This window comes from Eschrichtius robustus, chromosome 4 (genome assembly GCF_028021215.1).
Source record: "Eschrichtius robustus isolate mEscRob2 chromosome 4, mEscRob2.pri, whole genome shotgun sequence".
NCBI classification, from domain to species: Eukaryota; Metazoa; Chordata; class Mammalia; order Artiodactyla; family Eschrichtiidae; genus Eschrichtius; species Eschrichtius robustus.
The window spans coordinates 4554104-4571052 of NC_090827.1; positions in this window are offsets into that span (position 1 = coordinate 4554104).

Consider the following 16949-nt stretch of genomic DNA (forward strand, 5'->3'; position numbering starts at 1 on the left):
TCTTAAATTCTTAGAGGAGAGATCTCTCACTGTTCCACATTTAGTGGAAGAAAAGATCAATAAGGAGTTAACCATTATTCGAATAATGATCATTGTAAAGCAACTCTGATGGGCAAGCAATTTCCACATGGAAATGACAGTAAGATACTCAAATATACTGTCAGAGACGGTAACAGCCTTTGAGAAGAGAGGAAAATCAATACATTTAACTCATTTGCAAGCAGTGGGGGTCACCAAGGTTAATAAAGAAAAAAAAAACACAACAGAACAATACAGGCACTTGTCATTAGAAATAGGCTGGTTCTCTATAACTATAGGCTTTGCCAAAAATTTAGACTGTAATTCAGAGTTGCTAACAATGCCAGACCTTGAAAACACAGTGTAGACAATGAATTGAATTCTTCCTGTGCACCTGACAGAGTCTTTATGGGTGACTTGAGAAACATTCAACAATGAACACAAGTAGGTGCTAAAAATACTTGGTTAATTCAACTGAAAGCTTAAAAAAAAACTCTAGTTGGACTTATTACAACAAAAGATGGTGACATTTTATCAAACTGTTACTTTTACTGTAAACACACATACATACGTATTTGGTGGCAGTTTTGGAAAAAGGAGATAACAAAAAGCAAAACTTAAAGTAACAGTATACTGGAAAGAGCATTGGGTAAAGTATCAGGAAACTGAATTTTGCCAGTAATTAACTTGTTTCTTATTTCATTTTAATTTCCTTAACCACAAACAGTGGTTTTACCATGATCTCTCCGTGCTCTTCCAGCAATTAATTATATAACTTCTGGAATTTTAAAAATATTTATGAAATAGTCACATCATAACAAATATGATAACACAGGTATAAGAAGTATTGATGTGGATATACTATATGATATCACTTATATGTGGAATCTAAAAAAAATACAAAAAAACCGAGTGAATAAAACAAAAAAGAAGCAGATTCAGAGATATAGAGTACAAACTAGTGGTTACCAGTAGGGAAAGGGGAGGGGGCAGGGGAAATATAGGGGAAGAGAGAAAAAAGGGTTATTATGAGATCATATGAAATCATGTTTGTAAATTTTGAAAATCATAAAGCACTACAGAATTTAAAGAATCTTTCATTCAATAAAAAATATGCTCCAATAAAAGAATAATTGATGTGGATAAATAAAATATAAGAATACAATTAATAATTTGTATTAATATCTAATAGAATTGAAAACATCTTTGAGGATAGTTTACTGACTGTCACAGGACAGTTAATTAACAAAATCAAGTCAATACAATAAATATTTACTGAGTAGCTTCAAGATTTTTAAAGACATAAACAGACCCTATTTTGAGCATACTCTAAGTGGTTGAAGACATATCCATCAGTTGTAAAAAGAAAATGTCACATGTGAAAGAAAATGCAATATGTAAATATGTGTAATTATTTCAGACCCCATATCAAGTAATATCCTCAGATAACTTTTCTGAAAAACATAGAAGCTAAAGAGATATAATGGAAATGTATCTAGTCTACGATGTTAAAAGAAGTAGAACTATAAGATTTAGGAAAATATTTGCAAAAGTTAAACAAATCCTTCATCACGAGGGCAACAGACATTTCCTCACCTCCTTTCATCCTTAAGTGAAAAACTATGTCTTGGAAATAGGGAATTGTCTACGGTGGAACGATCCTAGGGAAATACCAAGGATTTGCTTGGGTTTCTGGACAAGAAGAAAATATCAATAGGCAGACTTTGGGTAAGTTTTAGCTTTTACCTCTGATGTTAACATCAGAGATAGACTCATTCATTCATTTCAATATCCAAGTCTTTTCTTTTGCTATAGAAACCTGAGCAATTATAAATACAATAATAGAAATTACTGGTTTTTCTTCCCTGAGGAGGTTTGTTGAATGGATAATTTTATTATCTGGAAGTTGTTGCTGGTCGTTTGCAAGCTTGCTTTACAAATGGATACACTTGATACCACGGGGATGTTATGGGTATTGATCCTGGTAGTTTTAAAATCTGGGGTATGACAGAGATTCACAGCGTCTGAACCAACGGGTAAGAGCAGAGCAGACTTTCATGTATTAAGGCTGACTTCCCTGTTATTGCCCTGTTCTTTGTGAATAGACATCATAAAGCAGACATATGTGTGTGTTTATGTGTGTGTGTGTGTGTGTGTGTGCATGTATGCGTGTGTGTGTGTGCAGGAGCATTCTGGAGGAGGGGGGGATGCAGAGTAAGGGACTCCAATAAGGAAAGTGGAGGAATATAATCCAGAAATAAACTAAAAATAGCTAAAATGACAATGTCAGGTTAATTATCATTTGTAAGATTACAAAATAGTATTAATGTACAAGATTACTACAAGTGAAACATTGTATCTATTTAATTCCACCGTTGGAAATGTCTTTGAATGTTTATAATTCCACCTTTGACATTATTTGTGTAATTCTGTACTAAATTTCTTCATATTCAAGTAGTGATACAAGCCCAAATCATTCATCCTCTCTAAACTCTTACCATTTTTTATAACATTTAAAGAAACCAGCCCTAGTAGAACATCCATGTCACTTGATAACTTTTTCACAAAGAAAATGCAAATATATAGATTAATTCCCAGATATTTTTTGCTGTGCTTTGTTTGTATTTATTTCTTGCAAAATACAAAGGCAGACAACTTATAAAATGTTAGAGTATGGGATTTTGAAGCTTGAATCTAAAGAAAATATATGGATTAATGTTTTGAGGGACATGCAAAAAGAATATTAGAAATGAAAAGAAGTTTGGCAGATGGAGCTGAAATGAGTCACTGAGGTTGGAAACCATGAAAGTGTAACAGCAGTTATTGGTACAGTTTTTTGTGTCTCTCCGGAAGCCCTTAACCATTTAGAAGGAAAGGGAGAAAGCAGATGGTGGCGTTTAACTTGGTTCACAATCAATAATGCAGGAAAGACAAAGAGACAAAAGGAATAAAAAAGATGGATGCTGTTATTCTGGCAAAGCTGAAACCAAGATTTTCTCCAACTGTGTTCCTTCCAAGAACAAACATTTACTACATAAATCTATTTCTGCCCTGATTGATGGCAAACCCAAATATGATACCAGGTTCGTTTAACAACATTTGGCCCAAAATGACTTTTCTAAAAGCTATGGATTTCCTTGTGTTTCTAAATTTTGTGAATGTGGGACCACTTCTGTGATGGTCTTGCAGATTTTGTTAACTTTTTGAACTTTTTTTAAAAAAGAAAACATAGAAGACTTACTATTGAACTAATTCATCTTTCACTTTCTTGATGACACCATATTCATTCCAGAAAAACAGCCCAGATTGTAGGTGTGGAAGCAATTTCATTTCCCCAGGGAGACCTATGTGAAGTGCTAGGGCTGAGACCAAGCTGAATTGGAACCTAGAGAATACGGATTAATCCTGGGCTTCAATTTTTTGGAGGCTTTACTTCAAAATGGACACATTTTGATTTTGGCTTTCATTCCTTTGGGTTCCAAATAAAACATTAAAAATACCTTCAACCTAATAAAATGAATTTTTATTTCATTGAATTCTAAGTTACAAAATATTCTTTAATTATTCTCTGTGAGCTTTAGTAAGTTAAAATTCATATTCTAATTTTATATTTGAGAGTTGTCTTATAGTGTGAGCTTTTCTTTTTTAATATTTATGAATCTACCTTGACTCTTTAAGGGAATGCTGGTTTTTGCTCATGTGCTTTTTAACATTTCAACATGAGCAATTTTAACTGAGGAGTTAACATATGGATTCTATGCAGCCCTGGAAGACAACTCATTTCTGAAGAGTGCTTTTGCATTGGTTTTCCTGGGTGCTCAGGGAATATCAGTATTCAAGGACTGATTTTCATGATCATTACTCAACTTGGGCATCCTTTACCAATAAGTAGGACATAAAACAATGTGTGTTATGGCCCATGGTTACAAATTATTCATAGCCCATGATTACAAATTATCTAGAGAGACATTTTTTCAACCTAGAGACCAGGTAGTGAGGGAAAGTTTCCATCATCTTTCTTTGCTTGTAGGTAGGTCTTTGTTTTGCCTGGTTCACTCTTTTACTAATTATGGAGCTCTTTGAGGATTCCTTTTTGCATGAGGATCTATATTCAGCTTGTTCTTCCCATGCACTCAGGTCTCACATCCTTCCCCATGTAGATACCAGAGTAGTCCTTTGTCCCATCCAGTGCATACGCTCTCTAGGTTTATGTTCTTCTGTATTTCTGGCACCAAGGGTTTAATCTAATTTCATGGTATTTGAACTCATGCATTTAAAGAAATGTTAAAATTGTATGTGGCGGGGGTCTGGGCAAGATGGCGGAAGAGTAAGACACGGAGATCACCTTCCTTCCCACAGATACATTAGAAATACATCTACACGTGGAACAACTCCTACAGAATACCCACTGAACGCTGGCAGAAGTCGTCAGACCTCCCAAAAGGCAAGAAACTCCCCACATACCTGGGAAGGGCAAAAAAAAAATGAAATAACAGAGACAAAAGAATAGGGACGGGACCTGCACCAGGGGGAGGGAGCCATGAAGGAGGAAAGGTTTCCACACACTAGAAGCCCCTTCGCGGGCAGAGACTGCAGGTGGCAGAGTGGGGAAGCTTCGGAGCCAAGGAGGAGAGCGCAGCCACAGGGGTGCGGAGGGCAAAGCTGAGAGATTTCCGCACGGAGGATGGGCACCAACCAGCACTCACCAACCCGAGAGGCTTGTCTGCTCCCCCGCCGGGGCGGGCGGGGCTGGGAGCTGAGGCTCGGGCTGCGATCGGATCGCAGGGAGAGGACTGGGGTTGGCAGCGTGAACACAGCCTGAAGGGGCTAGTGCGCCAGAGCTAGCCGGGAGGGGGTCCGGGAAAAGTCTGCAGCTGCTGAAGAGGCAAGAGACTTTTTCTTACCTCTTTGTTTACTGGTGCGCGAGCAGAGGGGATTCAGAGCGCCGCCAAAACGAGCTCCAGAGATGGGAGCGAGCCGCGGCCATCAGCGCGGACCCCAGAGACGGGCATGAGACGCTAAGGCTGCTGCTGCTGCCACCAAGAAGCCTGTGTGCGCGCGGAGGTCACTCTCCACACCGCCCCTCCCGGGAGCCTGTGCAGCCCGCCACCGCCAGGCTCCTATGATCCAGGGACAACTTCCCCGGGAGAACGCATGGCGCGCCTCGTGCTGCTGAAACGTCACGACGCCTCTGATGCCGCAGGCTCGCCCCGCCTCCTCCGTACCCCTCCCTCCCCCCGGCCTGAGTGAGCCAGAGCCCGGAAGCAGCGGCTCCTTTAACCCCGTCTTGTCTGAGCGAAGAACAGACGCCCTCAGGCGACCTACATGCAGAGGCGGGTCCAAATCCAAAGCTGAACCCCAGGAGCTGTGCTAACAAAGAAGAGAATGGGAAATCTCTCCCAGCAGCCTCAGGAGCAGCGGATTAAATCTCCACAAACAACTGGATGTACCTGCATCTGTGGAATACCTGAACAGACAACGAATAATTCCAAATTCAGGAGGTGGACTTTGGGAGCAGGATATATTAATTTTTCCCCTTTTCCTTTTTTTGTGAGTGTATATGTGTATGCTTCTGGGTGAGATTTTGTCTGTATAGCTTTGGTTTCACAATTTGTCCTAGGGTTCGGTCCGTCCGTTTTTTTTTTTTTTTTTTTACTTAAAAAATTTTTTTTCTTTATAAATGTTTTCTTAATAATTTTTGCCTTATTTTCTATTTTTAAAAATTAAAAAAAAAATTTTTCTTAATAAGTTTTTTCATATTTTTTATTTTAAAAGATTAAAAAAATTTTTTCTTAAATTTTTTTCTTAATTTTTTCTTATTTTTATTATAAAAAATTAATAAATTTATTTTAAAAAATTAAAAAAAATTTTTCTTAATAAATTTTTCCTTAATAATTTTTTTTCTTGTTTTTTATTATAATAGCTTTATTTTATTTTATTTTATCCTCTTACTTTCTTTCTTTATATTTTTTCTCCCTTTTATTCTGAGCCGTATGGATGAAAGGCTCTTGGTGCTCGAGCCAGGCATCAGGGCCGTGCCTCTGAGGTGGGAGAGCCAACTTCAGGACACTGGTCCACAAGAGACCTTCCAGCTCCACGTAATACCAAATGGCAAAAATCTCTCAGAGATCTCCATCTCAACATCAAGACCCAGCTTCACTCAACGACCAGCAAGCTACAGTGCTGGACACCCTATGCCAAACAACTAGCAAGACAGGAACACAGCCCCATCCATTAGCAGAGAGGCTGCCTAAAATCATAATAAGGCCACAGACACCCCAAAACACACCAAAAGATGTGGCCCTGCCCACCAGAAAGACAAGATCCAGCCTCATCCACCAGAACACAGGCACTAGTCCCCTCCACCAGGAAGCCTTCACAACCCACTGAACCAACCTTAGCCACTGGGGACAGATACCAAAAACAACGGAAACGACGAACCTGCAGCCTGTGAAAAGGAGACCCCAAACACAGTAAGATAAGCAAAATGAGAAGACAGAAAAACACACAGCAGATGAAGGAGCAGGGTCAAAACACACCACACCTAACAAATGAAGAGGAAATAGGTAGTCTACCTGAAAAAGAATTCAGAATAATGATAGTAAAGATGAACCAAAATCTTGGAAATAGAATAGACAAACTGCAAGAAACATTTAACAAGGACATAGAAGAGCTAAAGAGGAACCAAGCAACGATGAAAAACACAATAAATGAAATTAAAAATACTCTAGATGGGATCAAGAGCAGAATAACTGAGGCAGAAGAATGGATAAGTGACCTGGAAGATAAAATAGTGGAAATAACTACTGCACAGCAGAATAAAGAAAAAAGAATGAAAAGAACTGAGGACAGTCTCAGAGACCTCTGGGACAACATTAAACAAACCAACATTCGAATTATAAGGGTGCCAGAAAAAGAAGAGAAAAAGAAAGGGACTGAGAAAATATTTGAAGAGATTATAGTTGAAAACTTCCTTAATATGGGAAAAGAAATAGTTAATCTAATGCGGGAAGCACAGAGAGTCCCATACAGGATAAATCCAAGGAGAAACACGCCAAGACACATATTAATCAAACTGTCAAAAATTAAATATAAAGAAAACATATTAAAAGCAGCAAGGGCAAAACAACAAATAACACACAAGGGAATCCCCATAAGGTTAACAGCTGATCTTTCAGCAGAAACTCTGCAAGCCAGAAGGGAGTGGCAGGATATACTTAAAGTGATGAAGGAGAAAAACCTACAACCAAGGTTACTCTACCCAGCAAGGATCTCATTCAGATTCGATGGAGAAATTAAAACCTTTACAGACAAGCAAAAGCTGAGAGAGTTCAGCACCACCAAACCAGCTTTACAACAAATGCTAAAGGAACTTCTCTAGGCAAGAAACACAAGAGATGGAAAACACCTACAATAACAAACACAAAACATTTAAGAAAAAGGGAATAGGAACATACATATCGATAATTACCTTAAATGTAAATGGATTAAATGCTCCCACCAAAAGACACAAACTGGCTGAATGGATACAAAAACAAGACCCATATATATGCTGTCTACAAGAGACCCACTTCAGACCTAGAGACACAGACAGACTGAAAGTGAGGGGATGGAAAAAGATATTACATGCAAATGGAAATCAAAAGAAAGCTGGAGTAGCAATTCTCATATCAGACAAAATAGACTTTAAAATAAAGACTATTACAAGAGACAAAGAAGGACACTATATAATGATCAAGGGATCGATCCAAGAGGAAGGTATAACAATTGTAAATATTTATGCACCCAACATAGGAGCACCTCAATACATAAGGAAAATACTAAAAGCCATAAAAGGGGAAATCGACAGTAACACAATCATAGTAGGGGACTTTAACACCCCACTTTCACCAATGGACAGATCATCCAAAATGAAAATAAATAAGGAAACACAAGCTTTAAATGATACATTAAACAAGATGGACTTAATGGATATTTATAGGACATTCCACCCAAAAACAACAGAATACACATTTTTCTCAAGTGCTCATGGAACATTCTCCAGGATAGATCATATCTTGGGTCACAAATCAAGCCTTGGAAAATTTAAGAAAATTGAAATTCTTTTAAGTATCTTTTCCAACCACAACAATATGAGACGAGATATCAATTACAGGAAAAGATCTGTAAAAAATACAAATACATGGAGGCTACCCAATACACTACTTAATAATGAAGTGATCACTGAAGAAATCAAAGGGGAAATCAAAAAATACCTAGAAACAATTGACAATGGAGACACGACGACCCAAAACCTATGGGATGCAGCAAAAGCAGTGCTAAGAGGGAAGTTTATAGCAATACAAGCCTACATCAAGAAACAGGAAACATCTCGAATAAACAACCTAACCTTGCACCTAAAGCTATTAGAGAAAGAAGAGCAAAAAAACCCCAAAGCTAGCAGAAGGAAAGAAATCATAAAGATCAGATCAGAAATAAATGAAAAAGAAATGAAGGAGATAATAGCAAAGATCAATAAAACTAAAAGCTGGTTCTTTGAGAAGATAAAATTGATAAAGCATTAGCCAGACTCATCAAGAGAAAAGGGGAGAAGACTCAAATCAATAGAATTAGAAATGAAAAAGGAGAAGTAACCACTGACACTGCAGAAATACAAACGATCATGAGCGATTACTACAAGCAACACTATGCCAATAAAATGGACAACGTGGAAGAAATGGACAGATTCTTAGAAATGCACAACCTCCCAAGACTGAACCAGGAAGAAATAGAAAATATAAACAGACCAATCACAAGCACTGAAATTGAAACTGTGATTAAAAATCTTCCAACAAACAAAAGCCCAGGACCAGATGGCTTCACTGGCGAATTCTATCAAACATTTAGAGAAGAGCTAACACCTATCCTTCTCAAACTCTTCCACAATATCGCAGATGGAGGAACACTCCCCAACTCATTCTACGAGGTCACCATCACCCTGATACCAAAACCAGACAAAGATGTCACAAAGAAAGAAAACTACAGGCCAATATTACTGATGAATATAGATGCAAAAATCCTCAACAAAATACTAACAAAAAGAATCCAACAGCACATTAAAAGGATTGTACAATACGATCAAGTGGGGTTTATTCCAGGAATGCAAGGATTCTTCAGTATACGCAAATCAATCAACGTGATACACCATATTAACAAATTGAAGGAAAAAAACCATATGATCATCTCAATAGATGCAGAGAAAGATTTTGACAAAATTCAACACCCATTTATGATAAAAGCCCTGCAGAAAGTAGGCATAGAGGGAACTTTCCTCAACATAATAAAGGCCATATATGACCAACCCATAGCCAACATTGTCCTCAATGGTGAAAAACTGAAACCATTTCCACTAAGATCAGGAACAAGACAAGGTTGCCCACTCTCACCACTATTATTCAACATAGTTTTGGAAGTGTTAGCCACAGCAATCAGAGAAGAAAAAGAAATAAAAGGAATCCAAATTGGAAAAGAAGAAGTAAAGCAGTCACTGTTTGCAGCTGACATCATACTATACATAGAGAATCCTAAAACTGCCAACAGAAAACTACTAGAGCTAATCAATGAATTTGGTAAAGTAGCAGGATACAAAAGTAATGCACAGAAATCTCTTGCATTCCTATATACTAATGATGAAAAATCTGAAAGTGAAATTAAGAAAACACTCCCGTTTACCATTGCAACAAAAAGAATAAAATATCTAGGAATAAACCTACCTAAGGAGACAAAAGACCTGTATGCAGAAAATTATAGGACACTGATGAAAGAAATTAAAGATGATACAAATAGATGGAGAGATATACCATGTTCTTGGATTGGAAGAATCAACATTGTGAAAATGACTATACTACCCAAAGCAATCTACAGATTCAATGCAATCCCTATCAAACTACCACAGGCATTTTTCACAGAACTAGAACAAAAAATTTCACAATTTGTATGGAAACACAAAAGACCCCGAATAGCCTAAGCAATCTTGAGAACGAAAAATGGAGCTGGAGGAATCAGGCCCCCTGACTTCAGACTATATTACAAAGCTACAGTAATCAAGACAGTTTGGTACTGGCACAAAAACAGATATATAGATCAATGGAACAGGGTAGAAAGCCCAGAGATAAACCCACACACATAAGGTCACCTTATCTTTGATAAAGGAGGCAAGCATATACAGTGGAGAAAAGACAGTCACTTCAATAAGTGGTGCTGGGAAAATTGGACAGATACATGTAAAAGTATGAAATTAGAACACTCCCTAACACCATACACAAAAATAAACTCAAAATGGATTAAAGACCTAAGTATAAGGCCAGACACTATCAAACTCTTAGAGGAAAACATAGGAAGAACACTCTATGTCATAAATCGCAGCAAGATTGTTTTTGACCCAGCTTCTAGAGAAACGGAAATAAAAACACAAATAAACAAATGGGACCTAATGAAACTTCAAAGCTTTTGCACAGCAAAGGAAACCATAAACAAGACCAAAAGACAACCCGTGAATGGGAGAAATTATTTGCAAATGAAGCAACTGACAAAAGGATTAATCTCCAAGGTTTATAAGCAGCTCATGCAGCTCAATAACAAAAAAACGAACAACCCAATCCAAAAATGGGCAGAAGACCTAAATAGACATTTCTCCAAAGAAGATATACAGATGGCCAACAGACACATGAAAGAATGCTCAACATCATTAATCACTAGAGAAATGCAAATCAAAACTACAATGAGATATCAGCTCACACCGGTCAGAATGGCCATCATCAAAAAATCTAGAAACAAGAAATGCTGGAGAGGGTGTGGAGAAAAGGGAACACTCTAGCACTGTTGGTGGGGATGTAAATTGATAGAGCCACTATGGAGAACAGTATGGAGGTTCCTTAAAAAACTAAAAATAGAACTACCATACGACCCAGCAATCCCACTACTGGGCATATACCCTGAGACAACCATAATTCCAAAAGAGTTATGTATCAAAATATTCATTGCAGCTCTATTTACAATAGCCAGGACATGGAAACAACCTAAGTGTCCATCATCGGATGAATGGATAAAGAAGATGTGGCACATGTATACAATGGAATATTACTCAGCCATAAAAAGAAATGAAATGGAGGTATTTGTAGTGAGGTGGATGGAGTTAGAGTCTGTCATACGGAGTGAAGTAAGTCAGAAAGAGAAAAACAAATACAGTATGCTAACACATATATATGGAATCTAAGGGGAAAAAAAAAGGTCATGAAGAACCTAGTGGCAAGACGGGAATAAAGACACAGACCTACTAGAGAATGGACTTGAGGATATGGGGAGGGGGAGGGGTAAGATGTGACACGGTGAGAGAGTGGCATGGACATATATACACTACCGAAATATAAAATAGATAGCTAGTGGGAAGCAGCCGCATAGCACAGGGAGATCAGCTCGGTGCTTTGTGAACACCTAGAGGGGGGGATAGGGAGGGTGGGAGGGAGGGAGATGCAAGAGGGAAGAGATATGGGAACATATGTATATGTATAACTGATTCACTTTGTTATAAAGCAGAAACTAGCACACCAGTGTAAAGCAATTATACTCCAATAAAGATGTTTAAAAAAAAAATTGTATGTGGCATTTCTAGATATTTGCAGTGGAAAGAGTTTCTGGCTGTCTAGTTAACAAGTTGCTAGAACTAAAAGTTTTTATTTGAATATTATTAAATATTTAAATATTTTTCTAGTTTTTTCTACACAAGTTTGTCTATTGAGATTATTTCATGGGGGCAATTTGGCAATATGTGCTTCACAAGAAATATCCCAATTCTTTTAGATTTCCAAATTTCTTGTTATAGAGTTATATATTATTAAATATTGAAAATATTAAGATTTATCAAGAGCTTGCTATATTTTAGACACTATTCCAAGCACCAGGGGCAATAAATCAAATAGTCATTTCCTCTGCACTCACTCAGTTTACATTCTAGTGGAAAATTCATAATATAATCTAAAATATAAAATATCACTATTGATTTAAAAGTAGAGATAAACTATCTCACAAAAAAAATTTGGAAATAGGCAAAAGCTATGGCAAGAATGCAACTATAAAGGCAAGGACCCAACACTGTTTTATCAATCTGCCATCTTTAATATGGTGCCATTTTTGAAGATGATGATGATTTGATGATGGGGTTTTTCTCATACTTGTTGCTTTGCGCTGTCACACGGCTGCCACAGTGTAACGCAAGTTCAAGAAAGGAAGAAGGGGGGCTTCCCTGGTGGCGCAGTGGTTGAGAATCTGCCTGCCAATGCAGGGGACACGGGTTCGAGCCCTGGTCTGGGAAGATCCCACATGCCGCAGAGCAACTAGGCCCGTGAGCCACAATTGCTGAGCCTGCGCGTCTGGAGCCTGTGCTCTGCAACAAGAGAGGCCGCGATAGCAAGAGGCCCGCGCACCGCGATGAAGAGTGGCCCCCACTTGCCGCAACTAGAGAAAGCCCTCGCACAGAAACGAAGACCCAACACAGCCATAAATAAATAAATAAAATTTAAAAAAACACTGCTGGATCTGATTTGCCAATATTTAAAAAAAAAAAAAAAAAAAGAAAGGAAGAAGGGGACAAATGTAAAACCATTAACTCTTCTCACGCTTCTTTTTCCTTCTTTCAAATGTGAAATATTCTTTCTAGAAGCCCTTCCTCAGCCATTTCCTTATGTCTTCTTGTCCAGAATTCTCTCAGTTCTAACTCAAAGGAGGAAAAAATACTGAGCATCAGGCAGAAAAGAATTATCAACAACAATTTAAGGCATACGTTGGCACATTCTTTTTTATTATTAATTTTTATTGGTGTAGAGTTGATTTACATTGCTGTATTAGTTTTTGCTGTACAGCAAAATGAATCAGTCAATATATATATATTATATATATATCTCCACTCTTTTTTAGCTTCTTTTCCCGTATAGGTCATTACAGATTATTGAGTAGAGTTCCCTTTGCTATAAAGTAGGTTCTTATTAGTTATCTATTTTATATATAGTAGTGTGTATATGTCAATCTCAATCCCCCAATTTATCCCTTGCCCCATTCCCCGCTGGTAACCATAAGTTTGTTTTATATGTCTGTGAGTCTACTTCTGTTTTGTAAATACGTTCATTTGCACGATTTTTTTAGATTCCACATATAAACGTTATCATATGATATTTATTTTTCTCTGTCTGACTTATTTCACTCAGTGTGACAGTCTCTAGGTCTGGGCAGAGAGTAGTATTTTGAGCTCTATAAGTTAAACGGACTCTATTGCAGCTGCTAGGGTAATGTGAAAGAAGCCACAGACAGTGCATAAATAAAGGAGCAAGGCTGCAGGCCGGCCAAAGTGTGTCTATAAAAGCAGGGGATGGGCCAGATTTGGCCCTTAGGCTTTGCAGTTTTGAACTGATCATTATTCCTTCGCTGAGAGGAAGTAAATTGTTTGAAAGAGGAAATAAAAAGGAAGAAAGGAAGGAAAGAAGACAGGAAGGAAGGAAGGGAAGAGGAAGGAAGAAGTGATCTTTTCTGTCAAGGAAGAACAGGGTATTAGGTGGGGAGGGAATGACCACAAGTGATAAATTTGAATTTATTTATTTTTAGTTTTGGCTTTTTTAAGGCAATAGCATTAAAGACCATACATTTTAATTTCTCATTGTGAGTAAACATTTTTGCATGAATTTTTCCCCTTTTCATAGCTTTCCAGGTCATTTAAATTTTTGAGTTTTATTCATGTATTTATTTATTTTTGATGTAAGTTATTTAGGAAAGAACTCTTTCATATCAAATAGCAAGATTCTTTGTTCTGAATCTTACCACTTATTTTTAATTAGAATAGGTTATGATCAGATAATGTGTCTTGTAAATGTTAGCTTTGGATATGGTCTAAAGGTTTCATTGTAAACAAGTACATAAAATATTTAAATTATTTGTAAAGGTTGCATACGCATGCACACAAAAAAGAAAATATATTGTTACATGTGTGAGTGTAGGTATATATAAAAATTATACATATATGTAAACCTATTCTACTAAATTCTAAATCTTCCTACTAAAATAGAAACAGTTCCACATGAACTTCAGCTACATGAAATTTATGAAAAACATCTTAAAATTAAGTGAGAAAAAGTTGACATATATGTATATGTGCATTATGTTTGTTTGTTTCACTTGCACTCAATCGCATTCATTCTATCCTCCTCTGCTATAAATGACTGGAAAGATAAAAACACATTTTCCTGTCTCTTTAGTAGCTAGGAATAGCTACTGTAAATATGACACAATGGTACACAATTTGGAAGTGAGGCAGGTGTCACCTTGTTGCATTCTTGCATTATATCATTTGTATAATGGTATAAAAATGTCCTTATATAACTCTCTATCCTGTTTAGTTCCTTATCTATTGCTTTCTTTTCACTTTCCTCATCTATCTCTATCATAGTCCAAAGCAGAAAATCATTGTTGATATTTCAAGGGAATTTGATGAATAAACATGATTGGAAGGGTTGGGTGGGGGAAGACTTACCATTAGACTGTTGTTTCTGGGGTTATCTGACCTTAGTGACCATCTGGAATCTAGGAAAGTTCTGCTGTTTCTACATTCACCACTGCTACTTTATGCATCTAATCCTAGTGTAGGTATTGGAATTAGAGCCCAGTAACCACAAATACAACCATCAAATTTGTTTGCCAGACACCACTGCTGCAGGGAGATGGCACCTACCTCACTTAATTCTGTACCATCGCACCTCATTCACAGAAGCTGTATTACACAGGACTTTAACTGAAAGAGACGATGGAAATGTGTTTTTTCCTTCCAGTCATGGCTACACCAGGAGCGAATAGATGGATGGGATTGGGGGTGAATGAAACAAGTGACCCCTACTGCCCATGTTCCTTACATCCAAACTTTATATATTACATCATTTAAGATGTTTCTTGTAATGGTCATAGCTGGACTTATTTTATTTTATTTTTTTTTAGCTTAATCTGACAATTTTTTTCTTTCATTAGGAAAATTAGTCTTTGCATTTTGGAAACAATAAGGTAAATTGACATTATTTCTTTCATGTTATGTTATGCATAAGATGACTTGAATGAACATGTTATTCTCTTCTTCCCTTTGCCCTTTTTGGGTGACATATTCAAGCTACCACTTTTCTCAGTTTGCGAGTCTTATTCCTTTAATATGAAAACAAGCCACCAACTATTTCCCCACTAATAGTTTGCCTGTCTCCCCTCACAGTATGATTTATCCTTGTGAAGATGACTGTTTTCTCTTGCTCCTCATCTCCAGATGAGACTCTTAGGGTTTTAAATTCTCCTTTTTTTTTTCTCTTTGTCCTTTCCCCTTATACTTTTTCTTCCTTTTCTTGTTCTTCTATTCCTCCCTCTCTTTTCTCCCATCACCTACTTAACTCCAACTCCGTGTGTTCAGCTGAGATGGTGAAGTACTTTTAGTTCCAGAATTGGTATCTAGCACTTATATTACACATTCTACTACTAGTCATTTAGATGAAATAATAGAAGGATTCTCCTTTAAGAATCTCCACTTGACCCTTATGTGACCCATTCTTAGGGAGCATGTTGTTCATTTGGATTTTGTAGTAGTTGGATAGATTGATAGCATTCATTGATCATCACTGCTTCCTTTCCTCTAAATACACATTATTGAAATACTTGACCATAAATATAGAGTCAAGTGAGAAACATATGCTTAGGATATTGACTCTAAGTAAGTAAAAAACCCAGAAACAAGAATATTTTAAATAAATATATGAATTGGGAATAAAGGAATGACAGAGTTGGAAGAAAACAATTGGCAATCTAAAGGGAGAAGGCAGGTCTTGAGTTCTTTTTAATAGATGTTTTCTTCCAGGGATGCGGAGGTTAATGAATGACCCTGTCAGAGGGTTGATGAGTTTGATGAGATGTGGAATAATTTGGTTTGGAAGGAATTATCAAGAAAATTATTTGTAAAAATGTTTGGGAAATTATAAAATGATATAAAAATATACAATAATATTTAATCTCCTTTCCCTCTTTCCCTTTTTGCTTTTCTTCATCTTTGTTTTCCAATCCTATTAGCATTACTGTAATTTAATCATTGCATTGTTAGAGTAAAATAACAATACTGACATTTAGTTATCAGTGTGAAGATCAGTCTGTGCTTTGATAGTTTAGCATTTACTAAACATTAAGTTTTGAAAATTACTTATAAATATATCACATGACACAAAATAGAAATGCAACTATGAAATATAAACTTCAACATGTATTATCATTCTGACATAAATTATTAACACCAAAATACACAAAATAGAAATATCGTGTAAATGAAGACTATTTAATGTCATTAAATTTTAAATGATATGATATTATGTAACTTTACAGTGATCCTTGGATATAAATCTGTCATTTTTATCCTAAGCAGATCTAAAGCATATTTTTTACTAGTTTTCTAGCTGCTGAAAAAGTTCTTTTTTACTGTAGATGAGTCTTTATGAAGAATTAGTCATAATCTAATAATTCTAAATACAGTCCACTTCACTTTTTCATTTTCAAATAATACCATATTTTGCTTGATACTTTTGAGATCTCCAAGTTCATTATGTATAGATGGATATTTCAAAGTAGAACTAATTATATCATTTTTAATACCATCACATTAATTTTTAACTTAAGAAAGTCTTTACACTTGAGAAAGAATTATTCTTGTAATTCACTCTTTAATAACCTTTGTTCTTTCTTTCGAAAATTCTGAACATATAAGACAATGCACATTTGCTTGATACACAGTTTTAATGTGTACATCTCAATTAGTCAATTTGTTTCACATATTTTGAATATATAGAAATAATGGAATTTTATGTTAAAATGTATGGGCGCTGTATAAACCACAG